Source organism: Felis catus, chromosome E3, assembly GCF_018350175.1.
Source record: "Felis catus isolate Fca126 chromosome E3, F.catus_Fca126_mat1.0, whole genome shotgun sequence".
Classification (NCBI taxonomy): Eukaryota; Metazoa; Chordata; class Mammalia; order Carnivora; family Felidae; genus Felis; species Felis catus.
Window position 1 is genome coordinate 25,446,993 of NC_058383.1, and position 27,524 is coordinate 25,474,516.

At 42.4% G+C, this 27,524-nt stretch overlaps 1 long non-coding RNA gene across 2 annotated transcripts in view; it reads right to left on the reverse strand.

Annotated features, from left to right (window-relative positions):
* Window positions 1–7,806: 7,806 nt before the first annotated feature.
* Window positions 7,807–27,524, reverse strand: part of LOC123382521 — a 218,455-nt gene continuing 198,737 nt past the window's right edge. Inside the window, exons 3-4 of one of the 2 annotated variants that reach the window (XR_006590999.1) lie at window positions 12,345–12,591; window positions 7,807–11,289 (exon numbers count right to left, since the gene is read on the reverse strand). This is a non-coding gene — a long non-coding RNA (uncharacterized LOC123382521). The remainder of the gene's footprint in view (window positions 11,290–12,344; window positions 12,592–27,524) is intronic. The other variant, XR_006591000.1, reaches the window with a different exon arrangement.

Sequence of the window (27,524 nt, forward strand, 5' to 3'; positions counted from 1 at the left end):
CCCAACTGTTCCCAAACTGAGGGGTTTGGAAATGAAGAGGTTTCTAAATAATTGAGCCTACCTTTCAACATCCACTCACTATGTATTTATTCAATATCTACTCTACAGCAGGCATTGTGCCAGGATTACGGGATATATGATAGTGGGTATCACAGAGAAGGGCGCTGCCCTTAGGAAGGCAGACATATGTCAGACATCCTCAAGAACTAAGCACACAGTAAATAATGAGTTACTGCCTAAGTGCTATGAGTGAGAAGTACAAACTGCTAGGAGGGTATCTTAGTCCATTTGAGCTGTCATAACAAAATGCCACAGACTTGGTGGCTTATAAACAACAGAAATCTATTTCTCAGAGTTCTGGAGATTGGATGTTCAAGATCAGGGTGCCATCATGGTCGAATGAGAGTGGTCTTCCGAGTCAAAGAGTTCTCACTGTGTCCTCACATGGTGGAAGGGGCTAGGTAGTTCTCTGGGGTCTCTCTTATAAGAACACTAATCACATGCATAAGGACGCTACCCTCATGACCTAATCACCTCCCAAAGGCCCCACCTCTTGGGGCGCCTGGGCGGCTCAGTCAGTTAAGTATCTGATTTCGGCTCAGGTCATAATCTAATGGCTTGTGAATTCTAGCCCCACCCCCACTTCGAGCTCTGTGCTGACAGCTCAGAGCCTGGAGCCTGCTTCAGATTCTCAATCTCTTTCTCTCTCCCCAAAAAAATAAACATTCAAAAAAGGCCCACCTCTTAACATCATCACATTGGGCATCAAGATTCTAATATGTGAATTTGGGAGGTGGGGTATGTGGGGGGAGTGGGTAGACACACATTCAATTCAGACCATAGCAGAAGGCTCATAACAGACGGACTCCATGTAAAATAGGAGCCAGGAAATGCTCCTTGAAGAAATGTCACTGATAAGTAGGGTCCAGCTAAAGAGGTAGGGGAATGCTGTTGGAGGCAGAGGGACCTGCATGTGCAGACTTTCTGAAGTAGGAAAATGCGTGGTGCATTCAAGAAAATGAAAGTCTGGTGTAGCTGGTATAAAGGTGAGAGGGGCAGATCACACAAGAAGTTTTTAGCCATTTCAAGGACTTGGAGTTTGTTTGAGCAAGAAAACTGCAGTCCAAAATGATTAAAATTTTCCCCAACTCACTCAAGTCCAGGTGACACTGGAATTCAATAATAATAAAAGCAAACATTTATTAAGCACAAGACACTGGTCTAAATGTTCCACAAGTAGCAACTCAATCCTCCTAACAACTTTCTGAGGTACAATTACACCCCTTCTACAGATGAAGAAACTGAGCCACAAAAAGGATAAATAACTTGACCCAAAATCATCAGATATTAACCAGCAGAACTTTGATTAAAACCCCAGAAGATTTGCTGCTGAGCCTCCCCTCCTAATCACTCTGCTATCTTGCCTCTCAAAGCAAGGCGCTTATTACATCTTTACTGAGGATCCACCACTGTGTGCCAAGCACTATTCTTGGCCCTGGGATAAAGCAGAAAACAAAGTTCAAAGTTCCTGCTCTCATGGAGCTTTCTTGGGGTTGTGGAGGGAAACAGTGACAAACACCTAAATGTATAATATGCCAGAAGGTTGTGTAGGAATAAACCACAGAAGTAGCTAGAATGTGACTGGGGACTCTTGGATAAGGAGATATTTGAGCAGAGACCTAAATGAAGTCTTGAGGGCATGTGGGAAAAGAATGTGCCAGGAAGAGGCAATAGCATACACGCCCTGAGGCAGGAAAGTTCTTAGGAAATCCAAGGACCCTCCAAGAAGGCACCAAGCTCCAAGGAGTGAGAGAGATGTGAGGGGAGCTTCAGTCAGAAGGTATCAGCCTTGTAGGTCAAGGTGGGCACTTGAGATCTTCTTTTGTACAGGTGAGGAGCCTGGGGGCAGTCAGCAGAGGAGTAATGAGAAATGCCATTTTTTAAGGGTCATTCTACCTTTAGGAAGTGGAGGTGGAAGCAGGGAGACCCTTTAAAAGGCCACTGTAACAATCCAGGGATTCGTAATGGTGGCTTGGACCAGGCAATGATGATAGGGAAGATGAGAAGTGGTCAGATTCTGGATGTGTTTGAAGGGAAAGCCAAAAGGATTTGCTGACAATGAACACAGGTGTGAGAGGAGAGTACAAGGTATTTGGCCTGAACACCAATAAGGAAGGAGCTTCCTTGAATTAAGAGACAGAAAGAGAAGGGGAAGGGATGGGAGGGGAGGGGAAAGGATGGGAGGGGAGGGAAGGAGAGTAGAGAGAGGAGAGGAGAGGAGAGGAGAGGAGAGGAGAGGAGAGGAGAGGAGAGGAGAGGAGAGGAGAGGAGAGGTTTCTCTCCTGACTCTTGGGGAGGCTTGGCAGGGTGGAGAAAAGAGAATGAATAGGTCTCCTCATCCACTGGAGGTACATATACAATGCATCAGGTCAAGGCCAGATGAAGAATAAGGATTAGGACTGGTCAGAGAGGATGAACAGAGGGTGGTCTGTAGGAATCCTGGAACCAAAGTGCCTGTGGGATCTCTCACCTGGGTCATTTAAAGAGGCTGAGGTACTGAATGTTTGGTATTCAGCAATGAAGAATGGAGAAGGCACAGGGAAGCACAGGAGATAACATCCTGGCAAACATGCAGGTAGTGGTGCAGAACGAGGCATGGCCTTGACATGTGGATGACACTGTCAGTGCCACCGCGATCATCAGGTCAGGTTTCCAGGACCTCATTTTCAGCACTGCCCAGAGAGTAGGCAGGGGGACAAGCAGCACAGAGTCCTTCTCCGGGAGTTTTCCAGGAAGACACATTAAGCCTAATGGAGAAAAACAGATGGTCCAGCAGCAACAACAAGCCACCCTTTCATGGCTCAGCTGTTTGGATTGTAAAATTATTGATGGAGGCTGAGCAAGTGGAATCTGGGGAGACACAATTCAGTTTAGTGATGTCTCAAGAACTTGCACAGACACAGTGATTTTGAGAAAAGAATTGAGACAGTCTCTTCGCTGTGTCTCCCCACATCCCTCACTACTCAGCCTAGCCAGGCCAGACCATAGGTGTTAGAGAAGCTGGGTAGGGGCAGTACAGCCCAGTAGTTAGGAAAGCAGTTCTGCAGCCTCACTACAGGATTTGAAAAGCTGTTCTACTACATCCTAGCTCTGTGACCATGGGCAGGTACTGGGCTTCTCTTTGCCTCATGCTCTGGAATGATGATCATAGTGGCTCCTCACGTGATGCTTGTGAAATGAAGTGAGTTAATCCATATAAAGTGTGTAGAACCACTCTTGCCTGTACTAAGTACTCAGTGAAAGGCCAAAGAGATATACATGCTCCCATGTTTGTTACACAAATGTTCACAATAGCCAAGAAATGGAAATAAACTGGGGCGCCTGAGTGGCTCAGTTGGTTGAGCGTCCAGCTTCAGCTTAGGTCATGATCTCGTGGTTCATGAATTCGAACCCCCATGTCAAGCTTTGTGCTGACAGCTCAGAGCCTGGAACCTGCTTCGGACCGTGTGTCTCCCTCTCTCTCTGCCCCTCCCTCCTCTTTCGCGCGTGCTCTCTTTCTCTCTCTCTCTCTCTCTCTCTCTCTCTCTCAAAAATAAACATTAAAAAAAAAAAAGAAATGGAAACAAACTAAGTGTCTGTCAAAGGATGAGTGAATAAAGATGTAGTAGATAGATACAATGGAATACTGTTCAGCCATGAGAAAGAAGGAAATTTGCAACAACAGGGACAGAACTTGAGGACATTATGCTGAGTGAAATAAGTCACACAGAGAAAGACAAACAATGTATGGTACCTCTTATACGTGCAATCTAAAAAAGAAAAAAAACCAAAATTATAAAAACAGAGCAAAATGGTGGTTACCAAGGGCTGTGGGGTAGAGAAATGGGAGAGGTGTTGTTTAAGGCACATATTTGTAACTGAGGGATAAGCAAGTCCTGGCTATCTAATGCACAATACGGTAATTATAGACAACCACTATCTTATGAACATTACACTTGCTAAGAGACTAGTTCTTAATTGTTCCCAACTCTAGAAGAAATAATAATTATGTAACAAGATAGAAGTGATAGCTAACATTACAGTGGCAAGTGTACTGCAATATAAATGTATCAGGTCACCTCAAACATACACAATGTTACATGTCAAATAAAACTCAGTAAACATAAATAAATAAACTGTAGTTATTATCACACAATTCTACTTCCACAGAGCTGAGTATATAGCCTCATCCATGACTGGAGTTCTATAAACATTTATTATAATTTGAGGTGAACACCACCATCACCACCAACATCATCACGGGAGCCCTCATAATGCCCAGTTCTTTGTGAAGCACTTTACAGACCCTTGAGTTTCTTGAGTTGTGGTGAAGGAAAAATTCTAAGAACATATGTCCAGCACCAGTTTTTCTCAGAGACTTAGTACTTTAAGAAAAGCAGATTTTGGTCTTGCAGTTGGGTATGGACAGTGGTAAAGCAAAGGAGAAAGGAAGAATGAACTGGGAGAGAAGATTTCCCCAAACACAAGGTCTGAGATTTTTGATATGTCAGGAACTGTCTATGTCCAAACTACATCTTTTTCCTTTTACATTGGAGCTAGGCAGTTGTCAGTTAGTCAATACAGCAGTTAGTCCCTCCTTCTTTCCTTCCTTCCTTCCTTCCTTTTTTCCTTCCTTCCTTCCTTCCTTCCTTCCTTCCTTCCTTCCTTCCTTCCTTCCTTCCTTCCTTCCTTTTTTTCCCCTTCCTGGCTCTTTTCTTTCCTTCTTTCCTTCCTTCCAAGGGAGAAAGACCAAGAGTTGATGAGCTATGAGATACAGAACCAGACCAACAGACAAACCAGTACACCAAACACCAATTTAAAAACAACCAATTCCCTGAAAGTCAGTTTGCTAAACTTCCCATTCAACAACTGAGTTTCCCTAAATTTCCTAACCCCCTAAGATATATCTGATGATGGAAAAATAGAGACAAACACAGGCAATGGGGCCCTTGGAGAATGTAAGGCATCAAGCATTGTTTGGAGAGTTGTCTAATATAAGGTACATGTGGCTGAGAAGAAAGTGGGGGTGGGGGAGAATTTGTTCTCAACAGAGCCAAAGGGAAATGGACATTGGAGGCTTTAAATAGGAAGGGCAATAAAGGGAAGAAGAAAGCCTCAAGACCTGGAGACTGGATATCCCCTCAGAAAACACACAAATGTGGCAAGAAGACCAGCATAAATAACTTAGACACACCCCACGCAATGAAAGAGGAGACAGGCAGCAACATAGGTGGACTTTCCCCCAGAATGAGGGGTGCAGAGGGTCACAACCTCTACATGGGAGATTTTCCCCAGCTGAGTTTAAATTCGTGTTTCTTTTTTAGATTTATTTACTTTTGAGAGAGACAGACCGGGGGGGGGGGGGGGGGGGGGGGGGGGAGAGCGGAGAGCACGCACAAGTGGGGGAGGGGCAGGGAGAGAGGGGACAGAAGATCTGAAGCAGGCTCTGCACTGACAGCAGTGAGCTTATTGTGGGAATTGAACTCAGTGGACATTGGAACAGACAGCGCGTTTTCAGCCTCTCCGTGCAGAGAGCCTTCACTGAATGAATGATCCGTTTCAGAGAATTCTGGTGGGCAAGGGTTGAACCACCCATTTAACTGATTCCGGGAAAACACCCAGGATGTGTTAGGAGGGAATTCTCCTGAAAGTTAAAGCAGAATTGCCTAGTTCTGCCTCTGCTCCTCCCCCAAGGAGGAGAACTGGACTCCAAATGACCATTGGGGTAGCCTTTAATGCAATAATCGAGAAGAACTAATCTGGACAATGTTTCAAATAAAACTGTGTTTCTTTCTCCCCGTCTCTGCTCTTATTTCTGGACTCTTTCTCAAGGAAAAAGAGAATTCTTTCCTTCTGTACCCCGTCATTTGAATGTCACCCAATCCCAGGAGTGGAGAAGTTGTTAATCTAATATTCACTGGACCAAGCATTGCTGCATGACACTACAGTGAAAGGCAAACTTGCCTTCTTCTGTTTTATGCAGTAAATTCAACGGACTGGTCCTAGCACTGCTTTCTTTCCACGTTCTCTTATTCCCTCTGCAAGATGCATAATGGCTCTTACTTGTCAGAGCAGGCTGGATTATACTCTAGCCTCAGTGGAGAGAAGCACAGACATTCCCTATTCCCCTTCTCATTTTCTTTTTTCCCTGTGCCTCCATACGGCCAGCGACCAGGCAGAAGTCAAAGCCAGCCTCCAAGCCCTATCCCAGCTCTGCCTGCACCCATTGTAGAAGACCAGCCCACAATCCCCATCCCAGCAGCTCTCTGTGACCTCTGCCTCTTCCCTGCCCACCTCTCTCCCTTCCAATTGTCCTTTGGCTCTTGTTCATTGTATGTAGAAACACTTTGTTCAGACCACATGCAGTAAAGTGGAGATGAGGGAGAGCATCTATTTACTCAGAAAACTTTGGATATACCTAGAGAACAGCTTGTATAATTCTCACTTTATGGATGGGAAAACAGAGTCCCAGGAGATTTAAAGGGCTTGACTATAGAAAGCAGGTGCCAGAGCCAGTGTTCTGACTGGTCTTCAAATTCTAAATCCTCCTACCCTCTATCCATATTCATTATTTTCCATTCATATAACTTCATCAATATCTGTGTGTGCATGTGGTAAAGTAAAAAACATCTATAAAAGAAAAATATAACATATGTATATAATATAAAATAAAATCATATAATCTCCCATCCAATGTCTAGGTGCTTGGAAGAATTGTGAAAATCAAATTATGTTATCTACCACCTTGACTTATTGGGCTCAGAGCTCCTTCTCTACTTCCTAATTCACAGTAGACTCTCAAGACACCAGCCCTGCTTCCTCTGATTCCTCAGTCTGGCAGGCAGGTTCTGAGCAATGTTCTCATTAGAGCACATTCCACCTTCAATGCCGCACAGCCTTTGGATGAAGGCTCTGTGGAGTTCATGATAATAGACTCTGCCAGCAGTTCCAATCAGGTAGACATGACTTAGACGCCTGCAGTGTTCAGCTCAGACTGTGAGTGGAAGACAAAAGAGTTGAACACGAACCAACTAGACATAGATAATAGTCGTGCCTTGTACAGACTGGGCAGCCGTAGTTTCCTCCTCCTCCCTGGATCTGGGAGAAGGCAGATGCTGAATGGGGTGTTGAGTAATGGGTGCAATAATGCCAGCAGGATCACCAGGTGCTCTGGGGTCGAGTCTTCTCAATTAATGAATTAATGCTTGTAACACAGGGACAGCATGTGCACTTTGGTGCCAGGTGAGAGGCAGTGCCCTTCTCTCATTTATCCTGGAAAGGATTTTCTAATCTTCTGGACCTGAGGGCAGGGGTTTGGCAGGTGTCTGAGCTGGAGGCAGCTGCAGTAGAGTAAAAGGAGTCAGAAAAAAGCTTTGGAGTCAGAAACCTGAACTCTAATCCCAAATTTGTTTATGTATGAACTATAGGGCCTTGGGCAAATCGCCTCCTTTTCCTGGAGCACAGCTTTCTCATCTTCATCAATATGTAAATACATAAATAATATATAAATACATATACACATATTGTATAATACAAAGCAATATATGTAATACAATGTATACTATATATTTATATTTATTTATATATTTATATTTATATATATTTATATATTTACATATTTGTATAATATGCATTCAATATATCTTATATATATTATATGACATATGCACTAAATACACATAAAATTAAAATATATTTATACAAATATATAAATATTATATACACACATATATACATACATATATGTATATATTTGACCTTGAGAAAAGTGTCCTCTGAGACTAGATCTCCCCATCTGTAAAACAGGTCTCATATTAGTCTCACCTAAGAGGGTTGAGGTGAAGATAAAATGATACTAACTACAAGAGATACAGAGATACTCAATAAGTGGTTACCCGTTTCTCCTCCACAGAACTTAGGTTAATTGTAATATTAGGAAATATTTACCCCATTATGTGTTTCATGTCTGTCGCCTCTGCCAGATGTTGAGCTCAATGAGAGCAGGAACTATCTCTGCCTATTCATCACTGTCCCCAAGTCCCCACAAGAGTAGGTGCCCAATAAACTGTGCTGCCTGAACAAGTGACTAAAATAAAGACACTAGCTCCTATCTCCAGGAACTGCTGCAGCAGTAAAGGAAATCGCATGCAGTATAGGGTATTATAAGCCATGAAATACCATGAAAACAAGAAAAGTGGTTGTTGCAATACTCTGTGAGGTGCAGAGGGGACCACAGACCCCTTAGTGGGACAGGGGTGAGCAAGAGGAGAGTTACAATGGGGGCAAAAAGCTGGAGGGGATGCCAGGAGGAGCTGTTAGGAGGTGGCCTGAGGGAATGGAAAAAGCCCTAAGCAGGGGCTGAGAATCAATCTATCTATGCCAACCATGAAGCTGAGGTGTTTGGGCATCTTTTCCTCCTGAACACTGACTTTCCTCAGGAAGCTTTTTTTATTCACTTCCCACTAAGTGCACTTACCGAGAACTTACTAATTTCACTTCAAAGTAGCAATGAATAAAATGGACCAAGCTCTCCTGGAACCTATATGCTAGTGGAGATAGACAAATAGTAAGTAAATAAGCCCCTACAGATATCATGTCCAGGATAAGTGCCATGAAAGAAAATAAAACTGCAGAAAGGTATAGGGAATGATGGAAATTAAGGCTATGTTATTGAGGGTAGTCAAAAAAGACATCTCTGGTAAATATGAGCTGTGAGGAAATGTGACGGAACAGCATTCCAAGCAAAGGGAACAGCAGGTATAAAGGCTCTTGAGTGAGAGAATGGTTAATGGATTTAGCTGGGGTGGAGTGCTCAAGGGAGAAATAGAAAATGGAATCAGAGAGGTGGTGGGGCACCTGATCACGTGGGGACTCATTCACCATGACAAAGAATAAGATGAGCGCCATTACCTGCCATAGTCTTTTACAGATCACTCTAGCTGCCTTGTGGAGAACAGATGGAGGGCAAGAATGGGAGGAGAAGACCACTGAAGGGAGGGGATTGGTGTTGTGCAGGTGAGGGAGGATAGTTCCTGGGACTAGGACATCATGGAGGAGGTCCCTGAAATCTAAGACTTTTTTCTACCTAAGGGGGCATTAGATTTGTCTGAGAAATCAGAGATGGAACTAAAAGAGACCTTGAACTTCAGTTGGTCTAAGCACCCACATCTTAGGTCACAGGAGCAGAAACTGGACAGAGACACCTAAGCACAGGACCCTAGTTCAACACTTTTCCACCATGTGGCTCCTTTTTGATCATTGTCACTACCCTTTGTGTCTCTGTGGCTTTAGAGAAACAGATCCACAAAGAGCTACTGCACTTTAGAGGTTGAGAGTAAAATTAAGAACAACTTGCTTTTCATTTATAATTTATGCATTATACACCACCTACTTCCCAAAAGGATTTGAGACAGCTTACAATAACAATCATCTTTAAACCATCTGCACAGCCACTGAAAAACATGTTTTCAGAGAATCCTTAATGGCACAAGGAAATGTTCAAAACGTAACTTTAAATGAAAAAGACATGGCACAACACTTTATTTACTATAATATTGTTACATAATATAAAGATGACTAGAGAGAGGAGAGAGGGAAGAGAAGGATAGGGTGGGAAAAAGGAAGGGAATGGAAATGGGGAAGGGAGGGGAGGAAAAAATAAACTGGAAAGAAACACTAATAGCTATTATTACCCTTCTTAAAATTACCTGGACAGACCTCATTATTAACAACATGGTTCCCGGAGACGATGCAACTGACATGATTTTGAAAGGTAGTAACATCTTTTTAATGTTAATAGTTATACAATCAGTCAAATGTGTATTTTTAAAATACAGCTAACACATCAAAACCATGTGTGCTGGCTCAATCTCATTTGTCCCTCCATATCCATTCTCCACTCCCCTCTGCCCTGCTCTGTATAGAAGAGCCTTCTTTGTTCTCTAGCTTTGGGCTGGTTGGGGTCAACAGGGACTCCAGTGAAAAATCAGAGGGCAGAAGAGACAGACGTGAGAGTATTTTCCCCACTCCCCTAATCTTCTTGCCTTATGCCTGCTCTGGACCCATTGTGTCCCTCAGCTGCCTTCCAGGGCTCCAGCTGTCCTAGTGTCCCACTAATACTGTCTGGTTTCTTCTCTGCTTCTCTGGTTTCCCTTGCTGCTTCTCTTAACCCAGCCCTCAACTCTACAGCAGTCCCTTTATTAAATTCTCTTTAGTACTTCTTAAAGTTTAATGTGCATAAGAATCACTTGAAAGGCTTGTTAAACTACAGATTCCTGCTCAACCCCCCACCCCTCAACCCTCACCCGCAACCTGAGATTCTGATTCCATAGGTCTGGATGGGGTCTGAGAAGTTTTTCTTTCACACAACCTCTCAGGAGATACCACATTTTGATAACAGTCCCTTGGTTACTCAACACTCTTTGAGTGTGTTGTCTACTTCCTGCCTACTAACACTTGAGGAGGGAAGTCAAATAGATGTTTCTGTGGTGGTGGAAACGCTCTATAATAGTCTGCATTCTCCAGCAGGGTAGCCATATATGACTTGTTAAGTACTCATAAGTCATAATGTGACTAGAGCAATTGAGGGAATGGATTTTTAATTTTATTACATTTTGATTAATAAAAATAATTAGTGCTGAGCTAGTAAAAGTAGTTGCCACTTTCAACATTCTACCTGGAAATCTCCTTCACCAGATTGATGGGTTCATTAGGCTCTGCTTCTACCTCCATGTTACTGAAGGGGACATTTTGCTAATTGTTCTGGCAGTTCAATATTCAAGTTCCATTTTCTCCTGCCTCCACTAGCAATTTTCTCACTGTCCTTCCAGCCTCTGTTTACAGTCTCCTAGAGGTGCTTCATCAGGCCTCTAGCCGTGGCCTGGTTCCAAGGCCATTGCCACATGTTTTACATTTATATTACCTCAGCACCCTACATCTAGGTACCAATGTCTCCTTCAGTTATGTATTGATGCATAACAAACCACCCAAGATTTAGTGACTTCAGTCAACAACCATTTGACTATCTCTCCTGATTTTCTGGGTTGACTGGGTTCTGCTGGGTGATTCTTCGGCTCTGTATTGTGTTGGCTGGAAATACAGTTATCTGGGGACTCAATTGGGATGGACCATCCAAGATGGTTTACTCACCTGGTCGGTGGCTGGGGTCAGCTGGATGCTCAGTGAGACTGTCAACCAGAGTGCCTCAATTCCCGTCCATTTGTCTTCTCCATGCAGCATGGCAGCTGGGTTCTAAGAGGCAAAAATTGGAAACTGCTCAGAAATCCCAGAACATCATTTCAGTGCATTCTAGTGGCTAAAATCAGTCATGGAACAGTATGGATTTAAGAGACACAAGTTCCACACCTTGATGTGAGATGTAGCATGTGCACGGGGGGAGGGCATGGGTTGTTGGGGGCATCTTTGGAGACTAGCTGCTACAGTGCCTCTGTCCTTTGTGAGTGTCTTTCACAGCCAGGGTGAACTATGCAGACCAGTGCTTCTCAAACGTCAGTGTACCCACAATCCCCTGGAGATTGCATTAAAATGCAGGTCTGATTCAGTAAATGTAAGTGATCATAGAGGCAACGTTTTAACGAGTTTCAGGTGATTGCTGATGCTGCTGGTTCCAAGATCACACTCTGAGTAACAGAGATACTGCTTATATAGTGGAGGTAGCCGAGGGGTTAGGATCACAGACCTAAATTCAAAACCCATCTCTACCACTTTTTTGCTGTGGATCCTTGGGTAAATTATCTAATACCATCTAGCCTCCATTTCCCCTTCTGTTAAAATGCAATAGTCAAATAAGTGTGAGAACCAATAAGAAGAGGTACAATATAGTACCACTGAGTCTCATATTAGCTATGTGTCTTGGGGCACTTAACTTGCCCTCTCTGAGTTTTAGCTTCTTCAATTAAAATTAAAGTGGGAATGGAAATGATTGTACCTACCACATATGATGGTTGTGAATGTTTGGGAAAACCTGGAATTAACATATGAGAAACATGTGAGAAGATGTGGGATACATACTTGTTTTCCTTTTCCCTGTCCTCCTCCTCAACCCCGTCAAACATATCCCAGCAGGTCAGCATTTGCAGCTATTTGGTGGACAGACAGGGTAGAAGGAAGCAAGGGTGGGCTTCTGAGTTAAGCGAAGTTTGAAGCTAATCCATGGTCTGCATCTAACAACAACCTCCTCCATGGGAAAGCAGGAGTTTGCAACTCCTTCTCCCCCTAGTGGGTTGGAACCAACGATAATAAAGCAAGAACCATATCTGTCATAGATGCCTGGCAAATAGCCTCACCTCTGTTGTTTGTGATATCAGTGGCTGGTGTGATTAATGATCCCTGCTGGGAAATTCAGCTGCAGAATTCTCACAATGAGGCGAGTCATGAGGCACTGAGTCCCAGAATGCTCCTGAGCTAGTTGCATGTGGGCTGTGCCCCCCCAGGGATCCTTGGACCATTACTGGGAATCGGATGCTCCAGACCAATGAGGAAAGTTCAAGTCCGTTTGGTTATGTATTTGGGCTTTGTTGTATTCACTGAGATCTGTATAGAAAACAAAATAGCTCTCAAGACTTGAGGATTATGTCAAGATGTGAACCAAAACTATCATACCTGAGAATAAGACCACAAATGACAAGGTGAGAAACAATGGTTAATGTTCATGTTGCACTTACTCCATGCTATGTTCTGAGATAAGTGTATAAATATGTATTATCTCATATTTACAAAAACCCTAGGAAGACACCATAAAAATCCCCATTTTACCATATAAGGAAACCAAGGACACAGAAATAAGGTGATCTACTCAAGTTCATACAGTGATGTGGCAGCATGTGGACTTCAATTCAGATATGCCTAATGACAAAAACTGCTGAAATGATTTTTGAGGGCTGATGGAATTTGGTTGGGATAGGAGGCAGGTAACATCTCACAAATAAAAATTAGGTTTCTCTCCCGGTTCAGTGACTAAGATGTTGGTTCCTTGTTCCAACACATATACAACCCTTGGGAAGAGAGAGCAGTGATAAGAAAGCAGGAGTTTAGGAAGCTAACTCATGTGATTCTATTGACCAAGGCAGAACTCGAAGAATCTGTTGATCTGATCTGAATACACTGATCCATGGGGTGCCTGGATGACTCAGTCGGTTAAGCGTCTGATTTTGGCTCAGGTCCTGATCTTGCAGTTCATGAGTTTGAGCTCCAAGTCAAGCTCTGTGCTGACAGCTCAGGGCCTGGGGCCTGCTTCAGATTCTGTCTCCCTCTCTCTCTGCCCCTCCCCTTCAAAAAATAAATAAACATTAAAAAAAAAAAATGAATACACTGATCCATGCATATGTGACTCAGCACTATATACCTGAGTGACCAGGTGTTCCAGGCTTGATGCTCTGTGTGTTTGAAGCTTGACACTGTACCGCATCACTTTGCCTCCCCCGCAGGCCTCCCCTTCCCCAGTGAGCTGTCTTCCTTGAGGACCCAGACCTTACCACGTTCTGTGTGAAACCCCTTGCATTGCCTGCCATTGTCCCTGAGACAAGATCCTCCTCCTCTGTGGTCACTCTGTCTCTACTTGAGTCCTCCTCCAGCCTATCCTCCAGAAAGCTCTGAAAACATGTAAGTTAAATGATGTCACTCCTAGTTTAAAAATTCCTCAGGGACTCTGTCTTTTGGGTCAAATCATCCAAAGACCTTCCTAAACTCATCCCCTGCCATTCACTTACCCACACCTGGCTCTCCAGCCAAGCCCAGTTACCCACAGCATCACAGCTGGTTCTTCCCCACTTTTGCTCAGGCTGTTTCCTACTCCTGCAATGTCTCTTCCTCAATTTACTAGCCTAACAGTATAGCCTTCAGCAAGTCACCTCACCTCTCTGAGATTCAGATGACCCATCATTACAGTAAGACTAATAATTATGCCTCCCTCACAGTGGTTGGACAATTAAGGAAGACCAGATATGCAAAACAGCCAGAACAGTCACAGCCATTAGTTACTCCAGTTGACTATGCTGGGAAGGAGGTCTAACCTTGGCCCAGAATCTCCCTCACCAATAGCACCTTAGTCAATTTTATACTTTTCCAAGGAAGCTTATTTCACTAGCCTGTCCTCTACCCTACAGCTTTTTCCCTCCAGAAAACCTAACTCTGAATGATTTACAGGGAATAAAGAAAAGGTACTTTGTTTTCCTCCTATGGCCAAGACAGAAAAGAGAGGGAGAGATAGATAACCCAAGGAAGAGACAACTTTGGAACAGTCACTGGAGTTGGAGAGATTCAGACCCAAGCTTGGGAATGGGGGACAAGAGGACTGATCACTTCCTTTTCTCTTAGAGAATAACTTGAAGTGTAAGGACAGTCTCATTCAAGACCATATACAGCACTTTCTTGGCAAACTACTACCAATTTGTTGCCCTTTGGGAAAAGTATGAGCAGAAGGGGAAAAAATATTAGAAAAGTATTTTACCCTAAAAGCCCCACAGACTTTTGGATGAATTGCCTGCCACAGCTAGAGCCACAGGGAGGTTTCAAGCAGTTACTCGCCCAAGATTCTCATAAATTGTCAGCTTCAACAGTCGGATGCTAAAATGAACTTGAGGGAGAAGAGAAAGACACATAAACATTAAATACAGAATCTTTCAAGTGTGTCCCTTCATTTCCTGACTGTTTCTTCTCCAAAGGGAATCATTTTCTCTTTTCTTTCTCCTTTTTTTTTCCACTTGACATTGCACAGAGGAGTAGAAAGATAATCAGTTAGATTTCTGATTTACCACACTGACAAACAAGCTCTAAGAGAGAGAGTAGTTCATGAGAAAAGCATAGTGTGGGAGTCCGCAGTCTTGGTTGCTGATCCCCACTCTACCACCTTCCAGTGACATGTCTTCTGGTGAGTTGCTTAACCTCTCCAAGCCCCAGTTTCCTCATCTGCAAAATGGGTAAAACCATGCCTACTACTCAGGATTATTGTGAAATTTAAATGGAGGTATACATCTAAAAGCCAGTATGTAGTATGCACTCAACAGATGACTGTTATTGTTGTTCTTATTGCCGTTATTTCACTTGAATATACTTAAAATACTTCCATAGTCACCTATAAGAGTCCTAGCACCCTCCTCTGTGCCTCAGCACTCTTAATTTCCTGCCCTGCTTCATTTTTCTTCCTAGCCCCTATCAGTACCTGATATACAACATGTATTTCCTTGTTTGTAAGTATCTCTTTCCCTCATAAAGAATGTAAGTTTCTTAAAGGCAAAGATATTGGTCTACTTTGTTTTACTACAAAAAAGCCAACACTTCTCAAATGCTTAACACATAGTATATGCTCAATAAATAGTTGTTAGATGAATGAATTGCTGAGCTGCAATCATCCGAAAGCTCAATTAAGGCCAAAGATGGTTTCAAGATGGAGTACACACAGGGCTGGCAGTTGACGCTGGCTGTCAGCTGGGAGCTCAGCTGGGGCTGTCCCCAGGCGTACCCTCCATGGCCTCTCCAGCAGGGTAATCTCAGGGTAGTCAGATTTCTCACACAGCAGTTGGCTTCCCCCCAGAGCAAGTGCCTCAAGATGACAAGGTAGAAGCTCTGCCTTGTATTGACCTAAGGGCTCCAAAGTCACAGAGTGTCACTTCTCCCATATTTTATTAGTCAAAGCAGTCACAAGCCCACCCAGGTGCAAGAGGAGGGGACACAGACCTTACTTCTTGAAGGGAGTAGTGTTAAAGGATTTGAGCCATGTTTTAAAACCTCCACAGACATGATCTCAGATGCCTAGAGGTGCCAGGTATAAGAAGTAAGTGAAATGGATGTGGATGAGAGATTAAATTAAGAGAGTGGTGGGGAACGTAGGGGATTAAAGCCTTTTGCCCTGTCTGGAAGGACCATCTGTAACTCAGTTCAAGTGAAGTATGGAATTTCCCAATTTTAAAAACACTGTGTAAGGGGCACCTGGGTGGTTCAGTCAGTTAAGCATCCATCCAACTCTTGATCTTAGCTCAAGTCATAATCCCATGGTTTGTAAGATTGAACCCCACATTCAGCTCTGCACTAAGAGCATGGAGCCTACTCTCTGGGCTAAGAGGGATTCTCTCCCTCTCTCTCTGTCTCTCTGCCCCTCTCCAAAACAGGAAACAATGGGAATCAGATAAAAGACCTCTTTGGTAGAAATGGGTTGTTCTGAGAGCTGGAAAAAAAAAAAACAAATAAATGGAATAAAGTGAAAGATTTCTTGACACACCTCCCATCATGTGCCAGGCATTTTACATCTATCATTGCATCTAATTCTCACCAAAAACTTCATGGAATAGGCAGAATGACTTTCCTGTCACAGGTGAGCAAATTGCCCCTCAGGGTGATTAGGTCCTGAGTCACACAGGTAGAAAGGTGGTAGAGTCCAGGTTAGTAGGCCCCAAGAGCCAAACACACAAACCCTCCACACCAGACCAGATCCTTGGGAGTTACGCCCAGATGGGGTCAACCAAGCATGAGATGGGAACCAAAGGGCCTTGAAATGGGCCAAAAGGTTTACCATCTTCTACCTGGGCATCTCCTGCTTGGTAGTCTTTATACCAGAAGAACTTCCCTACGATAGTATTAACCAAAATGTTTGGTAATAATAAAAATATCACTTATAGAATGCTCCCCATGTGCCATCTTCTCTTTGTATGTGTGTGTGTATACATATTTTTTTCATTTAACCCTTAAAATAGTCCATTTTACAGGTGAGAAAACTGAGGCATAGGGAAGTTAAGTAACTTGTCTGAGAAAACACAGTAGCACATGGTAGAGTTAGGGTTATAATCTAAGGCTATTTGGCTCAAAGCCTGTTCTCTGAAAACCTAGGCTACCCTGTCTATAAATTCTTCCTATATCCCACCTTGATCAATGAAGTTTGAATGGGCTGTGTCCATTAGCATAGGACTCTGCAGGAGAGGATGGCAAGCTGCCTCTCAAGGGGCCCTGCTGGATTCATTCATTCCTTGTGCCTCACATACCTAAGGCCTGAGGATCCTGCAGTCAGTGGTGTTCAGAGAGACTGAGCCATGCTGGCAAAACTCACAAGAGACTGGCACATATACCAGAATGAACTCACAGTAAATGTGTTCACTTACAATGATTATTTGAAGTGCCAAGAATACCAGAATGCCTCTGCTGGCATGAATAGCACATTCTTCCTTGTCTGGAGCCAAACTGCAATAATTTATCCCTTAAGCAAATAATTGTGGAACATCTGCACAGGGGTGAGCAAAAAGTAGGCATAGCAAACAGGTAGTTAGGTGACCATGTAATCAGCCAATCTATGCCAAGATTCCTTGGGCTGTAGGTGACAGAAGACCACTTCTATTTGTTTAAGCAGAAAGTTTATTACATAAAAAAAATATGGGGGGGGGGGGGGTGTGTCTCATAGAGTCCATGGACAGGAATTAAACTTTGGTCTCAGGAGGGATAGATATTAAGAACAGGAAAAACAGAAATCATGGGATCCTCTTTCTCTTTCTCTCAAATATATTATAAATTGTATTATATATATAAATTACACATATATTTTTATATATGGATTTCTCCGAATTCTCTCTCTCTCTCTCTCTCCTTCCATGGTCTGTCATATCAGCTTTTCTCTATACATCTCCTTCATTCTTTTCTTGTATTAGAATCCTTGGCTTCACAGAAACTGATTCTGGGTGATTCAAACAGAAAAGGAATTTTTTGAAAGGGTTTTAGGAAGCCCAAATAACAAGACAAAATCAATCAATCAATCAATCAATCAATCAATGAAGGGATAAGGAGAGGCTAGACAGCCAGACACAGCCCAAATCGTACTATAGACAGCCTGGTAAGGATGCCACTGCTGTGGACTACTTTTTGAAAACCAAACATCTCAGCTTGTACACCCTCCACAACTGCTGGCACCAGGTGCCATGTGCTGCTGTGGCACTGCTGCCAGAATATAGTCTCTTCTTCACCTGTATCAGGCTTATAAGCTTTTGTCATGGAAATTTATAATTGCATATAATATACATACATACACAAATATATACCCATATACATATATATACTATATACACACATGAATAGATACATACATACATACACACACATACACCCAACTAGAGAGTATAGTATAAGGAACTCTCATCACTAACTTAAATAATTCTCAACTCATGGCCCATCCCCACATCTCCCATAGTATTTTGAAGCAAATACCTTTATTTTAATGTTTATCTATTTACTTTGGGAAAGAGCGCACACACACATGCGTGCACATGAACACAAGCAAGGGAGGGGCAGAGAGAGAGAGAGAGAGAGAGAGAGAGAGAGATGGAAGGAAGGAGGGAGGGAAGGAGAGAGAGAATCCCAAGCAGGCTCCACACTCAGTGCAGAACCCGAAGTGGGGCTTGATCCCACGACCCTGGGATCATGACCTGAGCCAAAATCAAGAGTCAGGCACTCAACCAACTGAGCCACCCAGGTGCTCCAAAGCAAATACCTATGTCCTATCATTTTGTTCATAGCTACTTCAACATGTATCTCCAAAACAGGGTGTCACAACTTTGACATTCCTAACATCTTGGGTCACACCATTCTTTGCTGAGGGAAAGATTATTATTTCCATTATTACCATTATTATGCTGAGCATAATAGGATGCATAGCAGCATCCCTGGTCTCCATATACTAGATGCTGGTAGCTTTCCTCACTCCTAGTTATAACAAACGAATGTGTCTCCAGACATTGCCAAAGGTCTCCTAGGGAGCAAAACTGCCCTTGATGCACACACACACACACACACACACACACACACACACACACACACGTATATATCTACAAACTATCATCACATTTTAATCTTTAAAATAATTTCTGTCATTAAATGTCAAATCAGAGTTTAAATTTATCTGGTTGTCACATAAATATTTTGACAATATTTATTTATTATTAGAATAAGACCTATACCTTGCAAATGGTAAACAGGTCTCACAAGCCTCTTCTAATACTAAGCTTCATTTTCTCCTTTCTCTTTTTTTTCCCTTGCAGTTTATTTTTATTTTTTTTTTGAGAGATCAGGTCTTGTAGAGTTTCCCACAGTCTGAATTTTATTGATTATATATGATGGTTGAATTTAACATGCTCTTCCATTCCCTGGATTTCCTGAAAATTAGTAGTTAGATCTAGAGGTTTGATCTGATTCAGGTTCTATTACTAACTGTTTCATGGTTACAAAGCACATCTTCTATAAGAAGATCATGATGCCAGTTTGCCTCTTTTCTTGGGTAGTAACAGACTTGGCAATCACTTCCTAAATCCTTTATTTCATAGGTATTAAAACTGATTAACTTGTATCATCCCTCTTCATTAATTAGCTGGAAACTTGACTTCTCGTTGTTTGGTTACCTTAACAAACAGTTTGTAAAGGGAAAGTAGAATGCTTGATCTGTTCCCTTTACTTGCAGTTTTCAAAATAATGCAGTGATAAAGTAGCATTCTCCAAACAGAACCTGTGAGTTTTACTGTTGTCATAATCTTGAGCTTGTGAATTAAAACCTATTAGAAAATTTTTCTAGTCCATTTCAGTTCATCACAGTTATATTCCTTTTGATGCTCCATTGTTCCATCTATAGCCAGTGGTAGCCCTTTCAGGGTGGCTCCTGAGTTCTTTGGAAGCCCCCAGTGGTCTTGAGTAGCTTCCTGCTATAAGAGAATATTCTAGGTTTATGGTGTACATTTCCTGCTCATGACCAGAAGTCAGTCATTTCTCCAAGGAGCCCTAGCTCCTTCCTGTGTGTCTCAATTTCCTGGCAACTCTGGCTGCAGACTCACGCCCTAAGCTGCTGAGCACATCTGGCCAAGAATCACTTGCCTCTGCACCAGTGGCCAGGAGAGCTAGGAAACAAAGATTTCATCTTCTGGACGTTTGTGACCAGCTTCTTTCTTCCCACCAAGCTGACAGAGGAGGAAACTTCCCAAATATTGAGAGGGGGCTAAGACAGCAGACAGCCCCTCAAATGACAGATGCCTCCATATCCCTCTCCTTCTCTAAAACAGACTTGTTCAATACGTCCTTTAAAACAGACTTGCTCAGTACACGTGGCTGAATGTGGCTGTCTGACAGCTTGTGGGTTCATACATCCTCCCAGCTCAAGCACCAATAGAAACTGAGTCCCACCTCTAAATTTCCAGGAGCTTTGGTCTGATTGTTCCAATCAATAAGCTTTTGCCTAAGGGTAGGGTCATGCAACACAAACTCTGTTATAGGGGCTCTCCACAAAACATGGAAAACAACAAGCCTCAAAAAAAGAGAGACCTGCCTGAGTATGCACCCCAAAAAGACATCCGCTGCTCAGAACCAGCACTGAAAACTAGATAAAGACTCAAACTTTGTAGGCTTTGCATTCTGCAAACTTAATGGACCCCTTTCTGGAGTTCCCAGTATGTGAGTTCCAAGCACCACACCCTAAGCCCCCTACAGTCTTACCTGGCCCCTTGTCTCAGTGACGTCAGTTACCAATCCCTCTTTTTTCAGTAACAACCACAGCATGCATTCACAGAGCCCACATGTGTGCCAGTCACACCTGTTACCCATTGCACATTCCTTGTCTCTGAATTTTCAAAGCCTCCTATGCTGGGCACTACTGCCCTCATCCCTATTTTTCTGATAGACAAACAAAGGTTTGAAGACACAAATTCCTCCAGATTTTATCACTCTACTCATAAGAGGTAAAGACAGGATTTGAACCCAGGTGGTCTGACACAAGAGCCGGTGCTGTTTAACTGGACACCATTTGCCTCACCAGCCTTTAGGGACACTCAAGTCTTTCCCTGTCCTGTAACTGTAGGGTCTCACGAAGGTGACTATTTCTTTAGTTTTGTTAAGTGTCTTCCTCCTGCAGTTATCTTAAGGATCCACCCGACTTTAAAGTCAATACCCACACACAAAAAATAAATAAATAAAAAATAAAGTCAATACCCACACAGCAACTACAAAATAAATTCAATAGCCAGACTGCTGTCACAACCAAAAGAAAAAAAAGTCTCATTATAAAACTTGTACACATTAGCATAGGTAACGTGGGTTTGTATGGACAATCCAAAAAACATAAACTCACTGCTACAGACTGAATGTTTATGTCCCACCTTCCCCCAAATTCGTATGTTGAAACCTAACCCCTAGTGTGACAGTATTTGGAGGTGGGACCTTTGGGAGATGCTTAAGGCATGAGGGTGGAGCCCCTATGAAAGGGATCAGTGCCCTTATAAAAGGGACTCCAGAGAGCTCCCTTGCCCTTTTGCTTTATGAGGACACAGAGAGAAGACAGCTGTCTTTGAGTCAGGGAGTGGGCTCCTACCAGACACGAATCTGCCAGCATCTTGATCTTGGATTTCCCAGCTTCAGGGACTGTGAGAAATAAACTTCTGTTGTCCCTAAGCTACCCAGTTTAATGTGTTTTATCATAGCAGCTGAATGGACTGATACTCATTCAATCAGCCAAGAAATATTTGTCAATTGATGTTTTAGACATGAGGGATAGAGTAGTTAATAGAACAGATGAACAGATAAAGTGCTGGAGGTGGTGTGAGATAGTGAGACAGGCAATAAATAAAAGCAAGAAGTATATGATATGTTAGACAATAAGCGATATAGAGGAAAAATTTAAAAGGAAGATAATAAAAAGTATTGAAGGCAAAAATTTTAAATTTTAGATTGGGCAGAAGGAGACCCATGGAATAGTCATTTGAATAAAGTACAAAAGTGAAGTAGTGTGTAGCTAGCTATCTGAGGAAACAACATTCCAAGCAGGAATATCATGTGCAAAGGCCCGGAGGTAGAGCCTTGTTGCAGGTGTATTCAAGGAACAGTGAGAAGGCGAGTGACGTGGGAGGTGGGGTAAAGCAGAAGCATAGCAATAAAGGGGAGAGAACACAGAAACAGTCCTACAGGCACTTAACAGTCAAGGTGAAGACTGTGGTTTTTACTCTGAATGAGATGGGAGCCAGTAGAAGAGCAATATGGTCTGACTTATATCTTCACAGCATCACTCTGGCTATTGTACAGCAAATAGACACCTCAGTGAGGAAACTGGGAAAGCTGAGAGGCTGTTGCAATAATCCGAGTATAAGCTGATATGGTTCAGCCAGGTGGTGGTAATGGAGGTGGATATATTGATCTTCCTTTCTCACAAAGGTGGAAGTGACAAGATTTATGGTGGGTGTGAGGAAAAGAGAGGAGTCCAGGGGACTCCAAGGTGTGGCCTAAGCAAGTTATTCAACCTTTAGAACATCCAGATGAGACAGAATGCCACTCAAGTCACCTCCAAGTTGACCATGCTAGCAAGCTGAATATAATTTCTTCCTTTCCCACTGTATTTTTTTTTCTTTAACAAGGCAGCTTGAAACCTATTTGTTTGTAACTTAAAAACACCAGAGGATCTCTGCAGGTAAAACAAAACAAAACAAAACAAAACAACTGCCTCCCTCCCCCTAAAAGATGGCCACTGTATTTTCAGACCACGGGCTACTAGTAACATCTTCTCTCTGCCTGTCCAGCTTCTGCCCCAGACATACAAAGACATTATTTACCTGAGAGCCAAGTGCAAGTAAAAACATATTTTTCTGGCTTACTGTCCCAGGCAAAATTCCAACACACTGCTGAAATACTGTCAGCCAATCAGTCAAGGATGTGTAAACTCACACTACGAACTGGGAGTGCATGAGAATATGTGTGTCTGTGTGTCTTTAATATACACTTTTTTTTCCAGAGCATACTGAAATCTGGAGAAAACTAGAGTAAGAAAAAAACAGAGATGGGAAAGGAAAGCATAGCTAGGGTGAGGAGGTTAGACCTAGGGATTTAGGATCATAAATCAACAAGCTGTTGGGTACTGAGAAAGAACTACAAACAAAAACATCTATTTCAAGTCTGCTTATACACACACACACTGAACACTTGTCTCTAAAAATACATCTTTATATATTAACCCATTCTCCATCAACCTGGAATAGATTTCTCCTCCAGTACATCTGCAATGCTGTTTTGCAGCATTCTGAATTTTTCTTTGGAACTAAAGCATTTGTAAAGACTTAGGTATGTCCTCTTACAAAACAAACAAACAAACAAACAAACAAACAAACAAACGTGGTTTCTAATCACAGATGACCAAGAATTCTGAGCTTGATGCATAAGATCTCCTATGAACTAACATATTTCTTGGCCAGGAGGAAGCTTAGTGGTGTGGTTGAAATCTCTGAACAGAATTGGGTTCAAATCCCAGCTCTGCCCCTGTAGAAATCTTGCATAAATGACTTAACTTCTCAAAGCCTCATTTCCCTTATCTGTAGAATGGGAATCATTCTATCTGCCTCCTAGAGGAGCTGGGAAAATCGAATCAGGGAAAACATAAACTTTAGCTTAGCACAATGCCTGGCACAGAGTAAGATCTCAAGATACATTGCTTATAGCGATTTCACTATTAATAAAAAAGGCCTCAGAGTATCAGTGGTAGGTTTTGCTCTGCATGTCCAGATTCACTGACTTAGAGTACCCCCCCTGGTCTGTTGTGACACCCCATCAGTGGGCTGTGAATATTTAATGGAGCACAGAAGCTTATTTCAACAGCATGTTTTCCTTCGTCGGACTGCAATTTCTTAATTGCTGTAAAGCAGATGTACTTGGGTTTGCCAGCCAAGTTGCAGGAGATCAGTTTCAGGGTTTAGGTTTCAAAACATGACATTGGCACTGGGTTGTTTCATGTTTCCAAGACAATCCCTGGGAATGATATGAGCAGGGCTGGGGGCAGGAGTGGGAGATGGTATTTTCTGACTTAATTAGGACAGGCTCTGAACCCTTGGCTTTCAGCAGACCTAGTGACCTCCTTGACACAGACTGCAGGATGGGGGATGGAGGGATATGGTGGCTGCAATGAGCCCCAAATAAAGTGATAGCAGAGGGAGAAACCTCTGGGTGTCATTGAGGCCAGAGGTTGTTAACTGGGCTCCACAGAACTCTGAGAGGGGATCCATAAACCCCATCATGCCGCCCCCATCCTCCCTTTTCATAACATTAATTATCATGATAGGAGCCAACATATATTGAAAACTCGCAATATTCCAGGCATACTTCTAATCAGCTTGCACAGGTTGACACATTACATCCTTACAACAGCTCCCAGAGGTAGGTGCCATTACAAATCCCCTTTCACAGAAAAGGCAACCATGGCTCAGAGAAGTTAGGGAACAGGTCCAAGGTCACTCAGCTTGTAAGAGCAAGGTGAGGACTCTGACCAGGCAGGCAGTATGCAATTGGCACTCAGGCTCTTAAACACTCAGTCTTCAACATCATTATTTTTGCAGGTTTCATGTAATATCTCAGTTTGTTGTGTATGCATGCACATACACCCATGGAAATCACTGGTCTAGACTCAAATAAAAGAAATTACTTTAGACAATGTTCCAGGAGTGTTAGGACCCCTTGCTCTCTTAGCTGCTCCTTGCTAGAACTCAATTGTTCTTTCATTCATTCAACAATTATTCACAGAATAGCCTGTCAGGAAAAGAAAGAGATAGAGGGAGGGAGAAGGAGGAAGAAAGAAGAAAAAGCAATAGAACAATAGGAAAGAATCAGAGAACTATGAATGTCAACTGAATATTTGATGATATAAAGGAAAGGGAGCGCAGCTCTGTGGCTCACAGCATAGTCTCTAGGACCCTGGCTATGAAGCATTCTTCAGGACACAGACTGACAAGTGGGGAAGAGGTTTGTTGGTCTGTCATGGGGCAGAAGAGGTCTCAGAGCCATCACCACTGAATGCAATGGGGGACTCTCATGGATCTTGATTTGAAAAAACCAGAAGACATGTTTGAGACAGGAAATATGAATACAGATGGATACTAGATGATATTAAGGATTATTGTTAATTTTGTGAGAGTGCTGATGGCATGGAGAATATGTAAAATATGACCTTGGTGGCCTTGTTTCTCTAGCAAAAAAAAGCAAAGGAAAAAAAGAAAGAATCTATAGATTAAAACAGACTTTAGAGACATTTCAACCAGTTGCAACATATGGACCTTGTTTGTATGCTGATTCAAACAGACTATAAAAAGAAAAAAAGGAAAGAGATGGAGGGAGAAAGATGGAAAGAGAAGAAAAAGCAATAAAACAATATGAAAGAATCAGACAACTATGAATGTCAACTGAATATTTGATGATATAAAGGAAATTACTGTAAAATGTTTAGGGGTGATCATGGCATTATAGCTATGTTTTTTAAAAGAGTCCTTATCTTTTATAGATACATGCTGAAATATTTACAGATAAAATGATAAAAATGCCTGAGACTTGCTTCAGAATAATTGGCAGGGGAGAAAAAGTGGAATATAGATGAGAGTCTAATGCACCAAGACCACCCCAGAATTGATAAGTGTCAAAGCTGATGATGCGTGCAAGGGAAATTATTACATTATTGTCTCTACTTTTGCCTAGGTTTGAAATTTCCACAATAAAGTTTTTTTTATATTCACATAAGTCAGAGATATAAACTGACATATTTGTAAGTGAGAAAACATTATAGCTGGGATTCACTTTAAAATATTCTAAGAGATGAGGTGCCTGGGTGGCTCAGTTAGTGTCTGACTTCAATTCAGGTCATGATCGCACAGTTCATAGGTTCGAGCCCCGCATCGGGTTCTGTGCTGACAGCTCAGAGCCTGGAGCCTGCTTCAGATTTCTCATCTCCCTCTCTCTCTCTGCCCCTCCCCCACTTGCTCACGTGCACGCGCACGCTGTCTCTCTCAAAAATAAATAAACATTTAAAAATATTAAATATTCTAGGAGAAACGTTTAAAACGTAGAAAGGGTTAAATAATATGACCATGACTTAACTGCTGGAGCTGAGTGATAGATCCATGGGTCTGCATTATTCTATTCTCTCTACTTTTGTTTACATTTGGGACTTTCCTTATAAAAAGGAAGTGAAAAAGAGCTTGGTCTCTGGATCTACAGTAGCTCAGTCTGCATATGGCTCTGCCATTAACTAGCTCTGTGGCCATAAGCAAGTGATATATTCCCTACCTTGGCTTCCTCACCTCCAAAATGAGATAAAAAATAAATAAATAAAACCTATATCCATAGCGGCTTTCTTTGTAATAGCCCCAAACTAGAAACAACCAAATGTCCATCAACAGGGGGGTAGATAAATAAATTGTGATGTATCCATACAACGGAATACCTCTCAGTAATTAAAAGGAATGAACATTCATGCATGCAACAAAATGGATGAATCTCAAAATAACTATGCTCTGTGGATTAGCCAGACAAAAAAGAGTTCATACTGCATGATTCCACTTACATAAAATTTTAGAAAACGCAAACATCTCCACAGTGGTAGAAAGCATAGCATGGTTACTTGGGGAGGGGTTAGCAGGAAAGCAGGGATAGAAGATTTATAAGGGGGCACAGGGAGTACTTGGGGCTGATGGATATGTTCATCATCTTGATTATGTTTTTTCCCCATCAGTGTACATATGTCAAAATGTATCAAATTGTACCCTTTAAATATGTGTGGTTTATTTTACGTCAATTATATTTCAATAAAGTTGTTAAGAATAAAATAGAACTTATCTCAGAAAGTTATGTGTATTAAACAAGTCAGTATATATAAAATATGTAGAATTGTATCAGGCCCCTGGGGGGGCTCTCAGGCACCAATTACTGGGTGTCAGATTCTGTGCTGGGTGTTGAGAGTATAAGAAAAACAAGGCATATCAGGGTCTTGAACTCTACCCTCACAAAGCTCTCAGACTTCTCAGGGAAGGAGAGAAAAATTTTAAGACATTGCAATTGGAAAGAACCACAGGGAATGGGGAATGTAAGTCAGTGAAGGCATCCTGGAAGAAGCAAATTATCAGCTGCAGGCTAGAAGGTAAGTAGGAGTTGGCCAGCAAAGAGTGTGAGAGAAGAATGTTCCAGTCAGAAAGAAAGCACATGCAAAGGTCATGAGGCAGGGGAAAGCATGGCATAGTCAGGAAGTACAAGTTGTTCTACTGGGTGGATTGCAGACGGCATGAGGGTCTGGGAGAGGAAGTGGCAGAGAAGAGACTGATGAAGAACAAGAAGGAGGGGTACCTGTGTGGCTCCGTCAGTTAAGCGTCCAACTCTTGATTTCACCTCAGGCCATGATCTCATGGTTAGTCAGACTGAGCCTTGCATGAGGCCCTGCACTGACAGCACAAAGTCAGCTTGGCATTCTCTCTCTCTCTCTCTCTCTCTCTCTCTCTCTCCCCCTCCCCAGCTCGTGCTTGCTCGTTTTGTCTCTCTCTCTCTCAAAAACAAATAAACATTTTTCAAAAAAAGAACAAGAAGAAGGAGGGAAAAAGAGAAGGAGAAGGGGGAAGAACAGGGGTAGAAGAACCAGTAGCATTTGCTATTTACTATGAGCCAGGCTCTGTACTAAGCATTTTCCATTCATGAAGTCATTTACACTTAACAAACCTACAAGG